Source organism: Erinaceus europaeus, chromosome 3 (assembly GCF_950295315.1).
Source record: "Erinaceus europaeus chromosome 3, mEriEur2.1, whole genome shotgun sequence".
Lineage (NCBI taxonomy): Eukaryota > Metazoa > Chordata > Mammalia > Eulipotyphla > Erinaceidae > Erinaceus > Erinaceus europaeus.
This window is the reverse complement of record NC_080164.1, coordinates 18,401,116-18,417,835: the sequence shown is the minus strand read 5'-3', so window position 1 is coordinate 18,417,835 and position 16,720 is coordinate 18,401,116. Positions and strand designations below refer to the sequence as shown.

The 16,720-nt window shown below is 40.9% G+C and overlaps 1 protein-coding gene across 12 annotated transcripts in view; it reads right to left on the bottom strand.

Moving 5' to 3' along the window:
- The window catches only part of BABAM2 (BRISC and BRCA1 A complex member 2), a 452,740-nt gene that overhangs the window by 183,215 nt on the left and 252,805 nt on the right, over window positions 1-16,720 (bottom strand). The window lies entirely within an intron of this gene.

The following is a 16,720-nucleotide window of genomic DNA, read 5'->3' as shown; positions in this document are numbered from 1 at the left end:
AATTGACATTCCCACCAGCAGTGCAGGAGGGTTCCTTGGACCCCACACCCTCTCCAGCATTTGCTGCTGTTACCTTTTCTGATGTATGACATTCTCACAGGAGTGAAGTGATATCTCATTGTTGTCTTTTTTTTGCATTTCTCTGACAACCAGAGACTTGGAGCATTTTTTCATGTGTTTCTTGGCCTTTTGGATCTCTTCTGTGGTGAATATTCTGTCCCAGTCCTCCCCCCATTTTTGGATGGAGTTATTTGTTGTCTTGTTGTTGAGTCTGGCAAGCTCTTCATATATGTTGGTTATTAAACTCTTATCTGATGTATGACATGTAAAGATCTTCTCCCATTCTGTGAGGGGTCTCTTGGTTTGGGTAGTGGTTTCTTTTGCTGTGAAGAAGCTTTTTAATTTGATGTAGTCCCATAGGTTTATACTTGCCTTAGTCTTCTTTGTAATTGGATTCATTTCATTGAAAATGTCTTTAAAATTTATGCAGAAAAGAGTTCTGCCAATATTTTCCTCTAAGTATTTGATAATTTGTGGTCTAACATCCAAGTCCTTGATCCACTTGGAATGGAAGACATTTCTAAAGTGTAGCATTGGTACAAAGGCTCTAAAAGGTTCTTGAAGATGGTGACATTATATTGACAGTTCTCAACTGTGGACAATCTTGTATCCCACACCAGTCCTCACACAACAAACACTGACTAAAGGGCTATTGGGTATTAGTAACATCTAGTGTGTTGGAGCCCAAGGAAAAGATTTATCCATGATGTCGATGTGCCTGGGCTGAGTGAGAAACCCTGCAGTAAATGAGAAAGATGACAGTAACTTTCTACACACAATTGTCGCATGTTCAGAAGTCCCTCAGTGTAGAGCATTTATTCATTCATTTTTTTGTTATCAGGCAGAACACAGGTTCTAACAAAAACTGTCATCAGATACAAAATTTCTTCCAATCTAGCCCTTTTCTACAAATTAATTTAAATTTCATTATTAAAATGCTTAGATTCACCCTGAAAAGGAAAAAATTAAACATTACATCAAGGCTAAAACTCCCTTTGAGTTCTTCCTTCAATCTTGCCTTGATTCAAATGGTGCTCTGGAAGCTCTGTTAACTTCTATTCGGTCTCATGGAAGGGGACAGTGGTGGCTGACATGACAGGTTGTCGGGAGGTCTAAGATAGTTAGAGAGCACTAAAGCACCAGCACTTTCCTAGGCCCTGTTGCCTCAGCCACCCACAGAGAGACAGCCCCTCAGGAAACAGCTGCCATGGGTTTGGTGTTCACATTTCTAAAATAACTTTTTTATTATCTTTACTGAATTTATTGGATAGAAATAGCCAGATATCAAGAAGGAAGAGGGTGATAGATAGGGAGAGACAAAGAGACACCTGCAACACTGCTTTACCACTGGCAAAGCATTCCCTTGGCAGGTGGGGACTGGGGGGCTCAAACATTGCACATTGTAACGTGTGCACTCAACCAGGTGCGCCACCACTCAGCATCCTCTGAAATATATATATATTTTAAATAAAAGTGTGTGACTATCTTCATCATTCTGATACTTGCCCTTTTATTTCAACTTGTAAATCTTTCCATTTATAATTTCTCCTGCATAATATATGATATTATAGTAGAAGAATTGTTGCAAAACACTTTCAAATCAAGAAGTTGGGAGGAGATAGTTCAGGATGAAAGCACAAGGGTAGACTACTAAGCAGCACTCCACTCTCTCTTCATATACACACTTCTCTCACCTAAAAATTAAGAAACAGTTTTCAAAGCATTCAAAATAATTTTCTTTGGCTTAAACACACAAATTGGTCAAGTTACACTCTGGCGAAGCTAAAGTTAGGAAAAAAGTACTAGGTCAGAGGAGGAAATGAAAACATGGAAGTGTTATCACCATTTGGTCAGAAACTCCTTTTCTCAGAGAAACACAGCTATAAAAATCTGTTCGAGGATAAAAACTTGGCATAACACAAGTGAATCTTACATCGTACTTGTTAGAGATTATGGTGGAGTAGCAAGGGGAAGGATTAAAACAAATAGGAGAGGATAGTTCTTTGCATGTAGGAATAAAAATGTTGTCCGTAAAATGACTTTTCCACTGATGTATATAACTTCTTCAAATTAATGGTCTGGTCCAGCTGAAATACGGCATATAGCAACTTTTTGTCTTTTTCAAGGATGACCTCTATTTTGTCAAAGCGGTCTATAAAAGACAATGTTCAAAAGACAGGCTCTTCGTCCCCTGTTAGGTTCTAGTTACAATATTATGTTAGCTCATCATTTGTTTTGTTTTGAACTAAAGGCCTCTCCATTCATTAAAGTCATTACTGAAAGACAGCGTGTCTGAATTTTAACAAGTACAGAAAAACTCCAATATAATTATTAGCCCTGTATTATGGGAATCAAAATCAGACATACCAGGATCAAATTACATGCTCTTCAATAAAACTTCACACAGTAAAATCTGGCAACACTGGGACTAGACCTCTCCTCCAACAATAGTCTAAGGGGTTCCACTTTATATACAAGAATTTTACAGATGCAGGGCTTTAGTCATTACCTACTTACACAAACACTTATAGTCAAGAACCATGCCATTACTCTTGGTGCTAAATAATGACCTCCTGAAACCATGCTGTGGTCATAACAAACCATACACATATTTAGGGAGAAGATGAGGTAGGATGACTTTATTTTAAAAACCTGGTTGGCATATTATTCCCAGCCCATACCTACACCCTGCTCTGAAAATTAAGTGAAATGAATTAATGTAATAGATCCATTCTGAGTTTGTTATGTAAACAGAAACATATTAAATCTAGCAGCACAGTGGAACATCTGAGAGCTGGGCGTTCAGGAAAAACAAGTGATCTGAACCACATGTGCTTTGTGGAGGTCAAGGCCCAAACACAAGGAGGAGGGGAGCTCCAGAGTGGTGGTTTCAATGTCCTTGAGCAAGCTCCTTGTTGGGTTCCTCTGTGCCCACCAGGAACTACATTCAGAAACCCAGGTGTTTGTGTTGGGCAGGGAGGAGTTATAGAGGCAGGGTTCTTCATGGATGGGTCATTCCATGACAAGACAAAACAGTAAGGTTAAAAACTGCTTAGTAACATAGTAATTATGTTAGCTAAACTGAGAACAAGAACGAAGTTAAAATGCCCTCTTATCTAAGCAAATGTCAATAAGTATGACAATCAGGCTTCATGGGGGAAAACTGGCCACTATTGTGGCAATAACAACAAATGTTCCCGATCTGTTGACTTCATGACACCATGTGGCCTTAGAATTAATAAAACAGATTTACTCATTTATTGGAAACCATTCATCTGAAGAGTATATGTATATGTACATACATACATGTGTGATATGTCACATAGATAAAAATAACTATATCTGTTTAGGTATTATGCATAAATACACATCTCTACATAAATATAGATAAACATACACACATGTATGCATGTATTATGATTAATAAAATGCAAGTTCATTTAAAAATATGTGCTTCATGACAGCTGGATGGGGGCTCACCGGGAAGAGCACATGTTACAATGTACAAGGACCTAAGTTCACGTCCCTGGTCCTGGTCCCGACCTACAGGGGCAATACTCACAAGTGGTAAAGCATTGCTGCAGATGTTTCTGCTTCTCTCTCCTTTACCTATCTCTGTCTCTCACAGGAAGGAAGGAAGGAAGGAAGGGAGGAAGGAAAGACAATGTAAAGTAAGAGAAGAGACAGAAAAAAAAACAGAAAAAGTCACTTATTATGGTGGAGTCATGCAGGCACCAAGCCCCAGCAATAACCCTGGTTGGAAAAAAATTACATATATATCTATATGTACTTCATCACTAAATAAACTGCTAAAAAGTATTGTCCTTATATGTACAGGTGTGTGAAACATTTTTAAACAACTTTTAAATATTTATTTATTTGTTTCATATGAGAGAAAGGTTAGATCATTGTCCTGGCATATGCAGTGCTGGAAATTCAACTTCTATCGTATCTACTGCAACCTACACTCTTGCTGATGCAGGCAGCAGTCCATTTAGGCAAATGGGTAGAGCTGTAAATCCACTACCACAGTCAAGAGCATCAGCCTAGCCATTTCCCTTGCTGCCTCACTGCAGCCAACCCTTCCTGCCTCCCTGACTGGAAAAGTGTTCATTAAAAATAGGTCTTTGCTTCTGAAAGGGACAAGAATAGCAAGTTACTGACCTTTTTCACAATTTCTTGTCATTACTTTCACACATTTGTTTTTACTTCCACAAAGTGTCTATTAGAAAGACAAGTAACTAAAACAACAGGGTAGAAGGGAACAAAGGTTAGAAGAGCACGGATTTGAGGACAGTATGAAGCAAGAGTGCTAAAACTTGATGATAAGCTTCAGCTCCTTTAAAGAGAATAAGAAATATACCTAGGGGGTGGCAAGGGAAATCACCAGTTGGAAAGGCTGATGAGTAATCCCTTACAGTAATGAACTCTGTCTTTGAGAAGAGAGTGATGAAATCAGATTCGCAGAGTGGCAGCTAGATGCAAGTGGGGAAAGACTGTGTACCACTCTTTCCTCATGTCTAAATGTGGAAGATCACTTAGAAGGGTAGTTCAAATGATCTAGCGGTGAGATGAGAGTAGTTTAGAGAAATTACTTCAAAATAATCACTGGAGGGAGTCACAGAGGGTTAAGCGCACATGGCACAAAGCTCAAGGACCGGCATAAGGATCCCGGTTTGAGCCTTCGGCTCCCCACTGCAGGAGAGTTGCTTCACAAGCAGTGAACAGGTCTGCAGGTGTCTCTCTTTCTCTCCCCCTCTGTCTTCCCCTCCTCTCTCCATTTATCTCTGTCCTATCCAACAACGATGACATCAGCAACTAAAACAATAAGGCAACAAAAGGGAATAAATAAATATTAAAAAACTTATTAAAAATAATAATCACTGGAGGGGGCCAGGCGGTGGGTAATGTATATAATATGACGTATGGTCCATGCTCCCAGAGGGATAGAGAATGGGAAAGCTATCGGGGGAGGGGGTGGGATATGGAGATTGGGCGGTGGGAATTGTGTGGAGTTGTACCCCTCCTACCCTATGGTTTTGTTAATTGGTTTTGTTAATTAATCCTTTCTTAAATAAAAAAAAAATTAAAAAAACTACAAAAAAAAGAAATAAAATAAAAAAAAAGAAATCCTGCTGGTTTTTACCTACGCCAAAAAAAATAAAAATAAAAAAATAATAATAATATGACGTATGAGGACCGGAGCAAAGATCCCGGTTTGAGCCCCTAGCTCCCCATCTGCAAGGAGGATGCTTCACAATCAGTGAAGCAGATCTGCAGGTGTTAATCTTTCTCCCTTTCTGTTTCTCCCTCCTCTCCCAATTTCCCTCTGTCCTATCCTTTTTTTAAAAACAAGGAAAACATGCAGGAGCAGTGGATTCGTAGTGCTGACACTGAGCCCCAGCAATAACCCTGGAGGCAAAAATAAAAATGACAATAATAATAATCACTGGAATATGATTCATATCTATAGTCATATTCAACTCCTATTTGCTCACATGTGGAATATAAATGATTAAAGTATAAGATAAAGTATTAAAATAAAAAGAAGTAACCAAATTGTCTTTTGGCCTTCATGAGAATGAAGGGGGTAATGGCATGGGAGTTGAGTGGTAGGGGACAGGGCACAGAACTTTGGCAAATAGTGTGATGGCCTACAATTACTATGTACAGTTCTGAAACTACTCCTGAAACCTTATAATATCACATAATACAGTCAAAACACACAAAAAAGTACTCCTGCCGCAATGTACTTTAAAATTTTTGGATAGAACATTTAAACAAATTAAGCTACACTTAACAAAAGTTTAAGTAAAATCTCAAGAATTACCAGCCCCTGGTACTTCTGGGAATTCACTTCTGGTTTATCTCTGGCTCAGATGTGTGAAATGTGAGTGCGGTGGGCCCTGAGGTCCCCCAGATGGGATGAGGCAGTCTTCTCATGGGTCCAGTAAGGAGACACTAAGAGTGTTTAAGCAAGCGGTGTGATAGATGGAGCTCTGCTTTTAAAAGATGCATATGACAAATGGTGAGCTACAGAGAAATTTAAAATAGGGCTGGGCAAAAGGTCAGGAGCTAGATATGGTAAACAGGTACTATGGAGGTAAAGTTAAGTAGCAATTGGCTAGATGTGGTGGGAAACGGCAAGAAGAAGGTGCAAAATGGGGCGCCTGGGCTCCATGGCCAGTTTTCCAGAAGGATGAACAGTGATGAAGAAAAAAAAAAAAAGCATGGGAGAAGAGCAAACTTAGTGGAAAGGGACAGTGCTAGAAGGTAACTTATATTTTAGATGTTAAATGTGAAGCTTTAGTGATTCTTCTAGCATTAAATAGTAGAGAAGGTCTCCAAAATGCACAACTGATAGCCAGAACAAGGATCCTTAAGAGAGGCTTATTAGTTGACTTCTGGGAAAATATGTTACTCTCAAAACTGCATTTTTTTGCATACAATACTTAGAATACTTTTTCATTTTTTATTTGTGATTAATCATAGCTTACAAGATTGTCAGACTACAATGTGTATTTCCACACTACAACCGCAACCAAAGTTCTGTACTTTCCAGCCTCCCAAAGACAACCACCATAGCTCTCACAAGGCTTAAGAAGGAACAGTTTGTTGCTTCTAGTTTCTTTTTTTTCAAGTTCTCTAGATTCTGCATATGAATGAAACCATCCAGTAGTTGTTTTTCATCTCTTTACTTATTTCGCTAAGCATAATCACTTTCTAGTCTACGCATTTTGTCACAAAGGACACAGTATTATTCTTTTGATTGCAGAGTAGTATTGCATGGCATATATATCCCATACCTTCTCTAGCCCGTCATCTGGTGATGGACATTTAGGTTGCTTCCACCCTATGGTTATGAACAGATGGGTGCATATATCCCTTCAAATTAGTGTCTGCATGTCCTTTGGGTAAACAAGTAAGAGTGATATAGCTAGAACACTCTCCTAAAGGGGCTGCACCAGTGTACCTTCCCACCAGCAGTTCAAAACTGCATCTAAATTTTTTTAAAAACTTTAACTTTATTTATTTTCCCTTTTGTTGCCCTTGTTTTTTATTCTTGTTGTAATTATTATTGTTACTGATGTCATCGTTGTTGGATAGGACAGAGAGAAATGGAGAGAGGAGGGGAAGACAGAGAGGGGGAGAGAAAGACAGACACCTGCAGACCTGCTTCACCGCCTGTGAAGTGACTCCCCTGCAGGTGGGGAGCCGGGAGCTTGAACCGGGATCCTTTGCCAGTCCTTGCGCTTCGCGCCACATGCGCTTAACCCACTGTGCCACCGCCTGACTCCCTGCATCTAAATTTTTAAAGAAGTTACAATTTCCTGGGGTGAAGCCCCATGGCTTTCACCGCATGGTTAGGCCTGTCTTCCACTTAGGATGCTGTGAGCTTTGGACAGATAATGTGTCCAGGTGTCCATTTCTTTTTATTTACCCTTTTAAAGATTCACTAACATCTCTTCCTGAGGAAACATACTCGTCATTTTCTCATTTCTGTATTCCTTTCTATAACACAATCTAATGGTCTGTATTTTTTTTTTATTTTTAAAAAAATCATTAGTGTTTAGTATTGATTTACAAAATTATAAAATAACAGGGGCATAATTCCACACCATTCCCACAACCAGCATTCTGTGTCTCCATTCCTTCCATTGGAAACTACATTGGTTCTCCCAAGACCACAGATATGGGTTCACTATTATTTCTATAACTATCTACCTATATTTGCCCTTTTTTTTTTCTGTGGCCCTGCCTTCTCTATTCTTTCTATTTATTGGGGGGATTAATGGTTTATAGTCGACAGCAAAATACAGTAGTTGGTACTTGTAAAACATTCCTCAGTTTTCCACAGGAGACTCTAACCACGACCCCCTGCCTGCACCAGAGTTCTCTTCTTTTCTAAGTCATACCTCCTACTTCTGAATGTCCTTCCATTTATTTATTAATTTAATTAATTAATTTTTTTTTCTCTTTTCTCTTCAGGTTTTAGTAGAATTGGGAGTTCAGAGCCCTCTGGTCATCTTCCCCTAGCATTTACCCCTCTGGGAGTATAGTCAAAATTTAATCTAATGTAATAATTACCACTCTTCATGTCAGACCTTTCACTGAGGAACATTTTCCTACTTAAGAATAAATATGGGAGTCAGGCGGTAGCACAGTGAGTTAAGCGCAGGTGGCACAAAGCCCAAGGACCGACTAAGGATCCTGGTTAGAGCCCCTGGCTCCCCACCTGCAGGGGAGTCACTTCACAGGCGGTGAAGCAGGTCTACAAGTGTCTATCTTTCTCTCCCCCTCTCTATCTTCCCCTCCTCTCTCCATTTCTCTCTGTCCTAGCTAACAACGGCGACATCAATAACAACAACAATAATAACTACAACAACAATTAAAAAAACAACAAGGGCAACAAAAGGGAAAAATAAATAAATATTTAAAAAAAGAATAAATATAAATGGAAGTGAACACTATCTGCATATGATAGGCTTAGTGCTCAGAGCTTCACTGTGAAAGACAGTGATACACTGTAGATTATCAACTTATCTTCTTATCATACATAAAATAATTCTGCACAAAATGCTTGGGAGGTTTAGCAGAAAGGTACTAGGCCTGATTTTTTTGTTTTTAAATGGACATATATTGTTTTTTACAGTTCTAATCATCTGCAGTAGAGGGAAGACTAACATTTAAGAGAAACAGGCACAGAACTGCCTAAGGATACAAAATAAATTTAAGGTAGAGTTGAAGGGTCAAACTCATAAAAAAAAAAAAAAAAAACACCCCAAGAACCAGAGAGATTTGGCCATCCCTGCTGTAGATACATCTTCCTGCTGGATGTGTATTTCTGCCTAAAAGGAAAACTAGATAAAAACATTGCCTTACCACTAACTTTGGAGGCTGGAGTGGTGGGAGTTCTATAACAGAATGTTTCCAAAAATATGATATTAGGAGGTTGATTGATTTTCTCCCCCAACTAAATTCCACTCTGGTTCTTTGTTGTAATGCTTAAAAGTGCAGCCTGAGTTCTGGATCTGTGGGAAGGCACAGTCAAGACAAAAAGCCAAACTCAGTAATGAAAACTTGCTGAACTTACTTTTCAGAACCTTCTTGGCTTTTTTCCCAGACTAGTGAAACGAACATCTCTAGTCCCTAGAGGATAAGAGAGCTCGATCGACTAAAACCAAATATATATTTTCTCCTGACAGCTGGTTGTCTTTGCATACTCAGACCTGAATATTTATCAAAGGGGAGAAAACAAAAAACCCTCCAGGAGCACAATATTTATTATAGAATTATCTCAGCAACTTAAGTAAACATGAGTAAAGCTAAATTAAACCATGTTTACTATGATGTTCTATTACTTGAATATGGACACAAAGTCACCCCAAAGAGATCAGGAATCTCGTTTCTTAAGGCTATTGATGAAGGATTTAAAAAAATGTCATGATCTATATTTTCTTTCAAATCTATGTGTTAATATCATTTCCCCAATTATTTTTAAAAAGCTTTTAAATAAGTAAAATGAAAACCCTTGTTAAGATTTTGAGTTCAGACTGAATTTCAATAAAAGTTCAATATGCTGAATTTGCCTGTTGCTTTAAAAGAACTTATCTTATTTAGCTGCAATTAACATCCATGATTCTAAGTTTTACATTAACTGTTTCAAATTTTAGCCACCCCCAACCTATTCCCAAGGTTTCAGTTTATCCCTGCCTTGGTAGATTACAGGTTACCGGAATGATTTAAGTGTTCTATGTCTGTGGCCAGGCATTTGGTAGGCAAAGACAGGGAAAGGAAACTAGAAGGCCACAACAGGGGCAGAGGAGAGGTCACATGAGATCAAAATCATATTTCTCCTTCCACTACTCCATCAATCAACCACCAGTACCCATGCAGTACTGCTCTATCTCAAGGAATAACAACTATGTTGAAAAGCCTGCTGGCTAGCCCCAGGGTCCAATGAGAAACTACAATTGACACTTCTAGTCCCTTTGAGGGAACAGGGATGCAGCAGGCTCAAAGCTTTCCATTGAGCTTTCCAGGAATGCTCAACCTCTGCTGGTCAGGCCAACACTCAGCTAAGACAGGGTCCGAGGGCAGGGCCAGCTTGGCAGGAGCTGGGCTGTGGTTCAGTAGACCACAACTGATGAAAGAAAGGCCCACCTTAAGGAGTCTGTAATTGAATGGAACAATGTCACAACAGAGCCATGAAGCAAGAGTACAGTCTGGCCAAGTAGGCAGTCACAGGTGGTGACAAAAAGGAAATGGTGGTTTTGAAGACCTAAGACGATAGAACTTTGATAGATCCTATGGGAGAGTGTTTTGACATGTGAAGCAGCTCAAAGGTATTTAAGTAAAAAAAAATACCAAGTACATGCATAGGAAATCACGCACATGCACACACACACTGGCTAAACAACAGGATCTCTGTAGAAGAATCTAGATTGGAGTAGAAAGGTTGGGATTAAATCAGAGGCTCCTCTGGAAGCTGATTGACAGTGGTGTGCTTCCTAGAAACAATTTTGACCCTTACTCCCAGTGGGGGAGAAGTTATGGGAGAAAGAGGGCTCTGAACTCCAGCTCCATCAAGACCTGGAGAGAGAGGAGGAAAAAGGGAGGGACAATTGGATGTAGTAACAGGGTCATTGAGTGGCTTGGAGAGGAAGAGAGGACTGGACCTGGGAGAAAAAGGGGTCAATTATGGACAAATGTAGACAGCTGATAGTTAACCCATGTCTGCAACCTTAGGAGAGAGAACTGCTGTGGCTTGCAATGGAGGGAACGGGGATTCAGAACTCTGGCGGTGGAAACAGTATGAAATTATGGCCCTGTTGACATGTAAATTTCTAAATCCATATTAACTCAATAATATATTTTTTTTTAAAAAGAAAAACATGAAAAGAGAGAGAAAGTGTGTGTGTATGTATGAGAGAGGTGTGCTTTGTCCATCTGGGGATAGGGAGGCACTGATCACGTGGCCAGACCTAACTTCACAAAGACAGTTCTGCGCTGGGGAGAAGAAAGAAGAAAAGCCAAAGGCCATCTGGAGACACGGCAACTGGAGTCGTGAACTAGGTGACGGGAGCGGGACCACCAAACGGAGAGACATAACTGAGAGAGGAATTGCAGGACAAACAATACAGTGGGCTAGAGTTTTCTGGACGTAGCACATGCACACCCCAAAAGTATCATAAACAGAAAGGAGTTGGTGAAGAAGAAACATCAGTGGGAGAACGATGAGTCTGGCTTCAGACACTTGACTCCAGTGTCTAGGAAGTGCTGGCAGAGTGCATCTGTGAGAAGGAAAGCTGGGGTCAGCTATGGAGAATCGGGTCACCCACAGGGAGGCTCGGGAGGGAATCAGGGAAGCACAGTTTAGCATAATTCAATGAGCTGAGCAAGGAAGTAGAGGTGGTGATGGGTCCGAGAATGAAGTCTAAGAATTTCAGGTTAAAGAAGGAGACCGTAGGGGAGTCGGGCTGTAGCACAGCGGGTTAAGCGCAGGTGGCGCTAAGCTCAAGGACCGGCGTCAGGATCCCGGTTCGAGCCCCCGGCTCCCCACCTGTAGGCAGGTCCCTTCACAGTGAAGCAGGTCTGCAGGTGTCTGTCTTTCTCTCCCCCTCTCTGTCTTCCCCTCCTCTCTCCATTTCTCTCTGTCCTATCCAACAACATCAATAATAACTACAACAATAAAACAACAAGGGCAACAAAAGGGAATAAATAAATAAAATTAAAAATAAAATTAAAAAAAAAATCTTAAAAAAACTTAAAAAAAAAAAAAAAGGAGACCATGCCATAAGGCACGTTCTAGGAATAGTCATGACGCTGAGATGGGCTGGCATCAGGAAGAGCAGTTTGAACATGTTTAAAGCACTGAAGACACACATTTTTATTGTTAGGGTATTACACATTTAATCTCTAGAAAAGTCACATCACACTGGAAGAGCTGGGCTTCTCCAAAGTCCCTACTTCACCAGTCAAGTAGATAAGTGATCTCTCTCTCCCACAAACACTCAGGAGTGCTCAGTAAGTCTTTCCTTAGGTATTTATATGACAAAGAAGTTCTGAGTCATGACCATGCGCCACACACTACAATGGACATTTTCATCTACCCCCTCAAGCAGATGAACTGAAACTTAAGAAAGGAGACTCAAGGACTGGCAAGAGAGCTCACCTGGGAACCAGGTGTGCAAGCCAGCAGAGTCCCAGTCCCTACTATACTTGAGGGGAGCCAAGGTGCTATGGTGGGCCTCTCTCTTTCTCTCTCTCTCTCTCTCTCTCTCTCTCTGTGTGTGTATCTCACAGTATCTCTGAAAAAGTTGGCCCAGAGTGGTGAAGTATGGTTAGCTCTTTTGAGCCAAGAGTATCAGCTAATAGCGGACATCAAGAGGGTTTCTGGGGCCAAGCCTGATCCCTGCCTTTCCTACTAAAACCCAAGTTGGAACTTGCTACATTTGCTCCTTCTCACCCTGACTATGTTATAAGCAAAGATCTCCTTCATCTAAATGTCTTCCGAGGCTCCCAGCAAAGGGCCTGACACCTGGTTTCATTGTGCTCTGGGACCTGGAAGAAGGAAGATATGCATATCACAGGCACCTGGACCCAGGAAGGCTAGTATTCCTGAGCTGGTGAGCTTAGAGCACTTACTTCAAGGGTGGATTGCAACTTAACAACAAAAAGTTCTACAAATGAGCTCTGTGCTTGTGAAAGATGCCACCTGGTCTGCCTCAGGGGCTGGAGTCCTCTCTTTAAGCACCGAGTGGGAACAGCACAGGGAGTGATGAGCTGGTTTTCTTCGAACCACTCCTACAAGCTCAGGCAAAAAAAAAACAAAAAAAAAAACCCACACCTTTCAGGGAAGAGAGCTGTACAGTCTCGGCTGCCTGGGTAACCTCCTTGTGTCACTGCTGGAACTGCCAACAGTAAGGGAGGGGAGGAGGGGAGGAGGGGAAGGTAGAGCCTGGTTCATGCCAGCTCTGATGATGTAACCACATAGCTTATGCCTCTTTTGCCAGAAAAAAAAAAGGCAAGTGGTTTAGAAACAAGTTTTTTTTTCCCTCCTTTCCTCATATTTAACCCACATCCATTTTGTGTAACTGATCCTGGATTTTCATTCTTTCTTTTTTTTTTTTTTTCCTTTATGGATTTTCTTTTTCTGCATATCTCACTACTATTTTATTTATTTATTTATTTTATAAGGAGTCACCTGGGCTTTGCCCCTGCACAAGTCCACATGCCTTGGGAACTCTTTGCTTTTTAATTTCAGATAGAGAGCTAAAGAAGAAAGTAGGGAGGAGGGAAACCACAGCCCCACTCAATCATTCATGAATCTTCCCCTGGTACACCGTGCTCCCACCTGGTGCTAGGGATTCAAGCCCAGGTCTTCCTGCATGGAAAAGTGTGCACTCTCCTGGGTGAGTTATCTTACAGTCACTGACTTTCTCTCCTTCCTCCCTCCCTTCTCTTTCTGTCTTTCTTCACTTTATTTCACAGTACTTAGTATTTTAATTTGCTTGACTGGTTTGACTTCCTTTGAAAACAAACATTCAGAGCCTAAAGTATGCGTGTTTCACAAATGTCCCCTGCACAAGAGGAACATGATGTTCTCTACAGCCTTTACTTTGCAAGTCATATACATGCACAGTGGGGGATCAGGAAGAACAGACGTGGAAACACCAGAAAGGCGTGCAGGCTTGTGTCCTGGCCCTGCCAGAAATACCAGACAACTATTCCAGGGCGCAGGGTAAACACACAGACTTCTGAAGTGGATTTGCATTTCAGAGCTTCATAAATTATAGCACACTTGGAGTTTTCTACACAATATATATCTGACATATACATCCCCTTTTGTGGAGATGTCAGATTTGGGGCATTTGCTATCCACATCCCTAAAAATCTTTAGGGTACAATAAATTAATTCATTTTCCTACGTGTGAGAACAAGATTCTGAAGTAGCTGCCACCTGTTTCTGGACTAATCCATGTGGCCCCTTGCACAGCCAGGATAAGGGAAGGAGAGCAAAGCCACACTCTGTAGGCATGATTGTTCCAAACTCTAAGTATTTTCCAGACCTCTGGAGAGCTGACAACAAGGAAGTTGAGTCTTTTTTCTTTCTGATTTTTACCTGCTGTGCTTGAGGCTATTGGTCTTGCCTGTGCATTGGTCTATGAATTGCCTTGCATGGGACTTGGAACTTCCTAGAAAGAGCCACTGCAGGAACCAAAAGAAGTAGAAGCCTTAGCGACGGCAAGCAGCTGATATCAGCTTTAGGCAGATTCACAGAGGCTGCTTTTTCCATGATTCCTGAAAGAATTCTCCAACTCTGAGCCTGCTGTCAATGCCCAGATAACATACAGCAGACAAGATAGGCTAAAGCATGGGAAACCAATGAACACTTAGCATAACACTGAAGATTGTTCCATTCAATTCTTCTTCACTAATTCATCCTATAACCTTGACCTTACTGAAATGAAATTACCTCTTTTCTGGGCTCTGAACTCTGTAAAAGTTAACCACAGGTATTAATAACTTCAGTAAATATGCAAGCCCTTAAGAAGTCATACCACAATTTGACCAATTTCCATTTTAACCATTCCCCTAAAATCTCATTTAAAAATTCTACTAATGGATGTAAGGACTTTTGTTATTTTTCGTTGGTATTGCAAATAAAGTTCTCTGCACTAAGAGAATTTGTGTCAAGAGAAATTCAGTGGAGCATGCTCAAATTTTCTTGTGAGAAACACTTCTTGACTCAGAGTACTGCTAATTAGATAGACCACTGCTGGGAAATTGTGCAAGATGCATTCACATCTGCCATGTTTTCCCCTCAGGCTACTAGTTCCCGTGAGAGTTGGGACATTCTGGGAGTGCCTGTTCCGCCATGTTATGCCCTCAGGACATTGTCTATATCCCTGGGATATCTGGAGTGCTCTGGTCACTCCTCCCCCCTCCCATTCTCACGAGAGTTATCATCCTATCCTGGAGTGCTATGGTTACTCCTCCCCCTTCCCATTCTTGTGAAAGCTACTCCTATAAAAACCCTTTGTTTTCCGCACCTCGCTCTCTTGCCAGCGCTTCAGGTGTTCAGACGTGCGTGAGGCAGCCATTTTCGCTACCTCCACGTGGCCCAACCTGCTTCTCTAGCACCCAACTCTGAGGTGCCAGTGCAAATAAAGATTTGTGTTTCCTCTTGGCTCTGGACCCCCTCTCTCTTCTCCGCGGCCTGCGCACAACAACATCTGGCTCAACAACAGACCACTGTTAACCAAGTGTTGCATTAGTGCAAGGCATTCAAGGAACTGAAAGACTTGCTCCTTGCCCTCCACTAGCATCCATTCACTAAAAGATGAAAAGAGTACACACTAGTGCACTAAAACACAGTGGAAAGATTATGGGAGTATTATAGATTTGGTATTACAGGAGTTCAGGGAGGTTAAACTGTGCCCAGGGAACATGGTGGGTAGAGATGGCATCTGAACAAGGGCTTAGAGGACGTATCGTATTTCAGAAGGAAGGAGACATTAGAGGAGGGCATGGTACATGGAAGGAACAGAGTCAGTAAGAAGGTACAGAGGCAAGGACATATAGATGGCTTAAGGAAATTTCAAATAATAGACTCTGCTTCAAGGACAGGCTATGGAAGGAGAGGACAGCTTATCTGAAAAGGTGCCCAGTTCACAGCATAAAAGAAGAAGTGAAGAAACATAGAAAACGACATTTTAGGAAGCAGAAATAACTTTTAAAATATCCCCTCCACCAACAATTTTGTTACATGATAGAATTGTTTAAAGTGAGAAGTACCTGGTTCAAAAGTTTATTTGCAGACCAACAGTAACTTCAAAGAAAAACATGGATCTGGAACAACTGACTTTTTAAACTCACAAATTCTTGAGTGGCTACTTGACAACTCAGCCTGCTAAACCAAGCACTCACACACTCATTTTCCCCTATGCACTGTTCCAGTAAGGGTGACATAAATGACTATATTTGCTATAGTGTCAGGAATTGCAAGTGATGCCTTCAGAACAATATTTAACACAATCCTCAAAAAAATACAATAAAACACCTTATTATCCCTGTTTTACAAATGAGGAAATATTCTGCCAACTGATAAATGACAGAGCCTGGGTTCCAATTAAATATGCTTGATCTTCAAACCTTAACCACCTGTTAACCATTTCCCCGCACTGTTCCCTGTACTCTTTGACCTCTTATGGTTACGGGTGAGATTTCCAATTAAAATTGAGACATTCATTTAGTACCTGCTACTGGACAAAACGGTTCGGTTGTGTCTTACAGCAGTGCGTGAAACAGTATGCATAAAGTATCTATAAGTTAGAGTGGGGGGGTGAGGCGGCTTTATATCTGAGCTCAGATGGTGACCACATCTCATAGGCGAAAATCACTCAACCCTAACTAAATGACCTCCAAGAATTTTAAGAATACATTTCAGTCAAAGCCTGTAGAAACTCTCTCTGCTGATGAAAAATCCATCCTGTCAGAAGTTCCTAACCAAATCTTACAGTCCATTTTCAATGAACCTCAACACCCTCTGAAGCAGAATTAGCGAATAAAGCACTTCAGTACATTGTGACGCTGGTCCTTGTAAAATCTGGTACTGATGAGTCAAGTTATTTATTCATTTGGTTAAAATGCAACA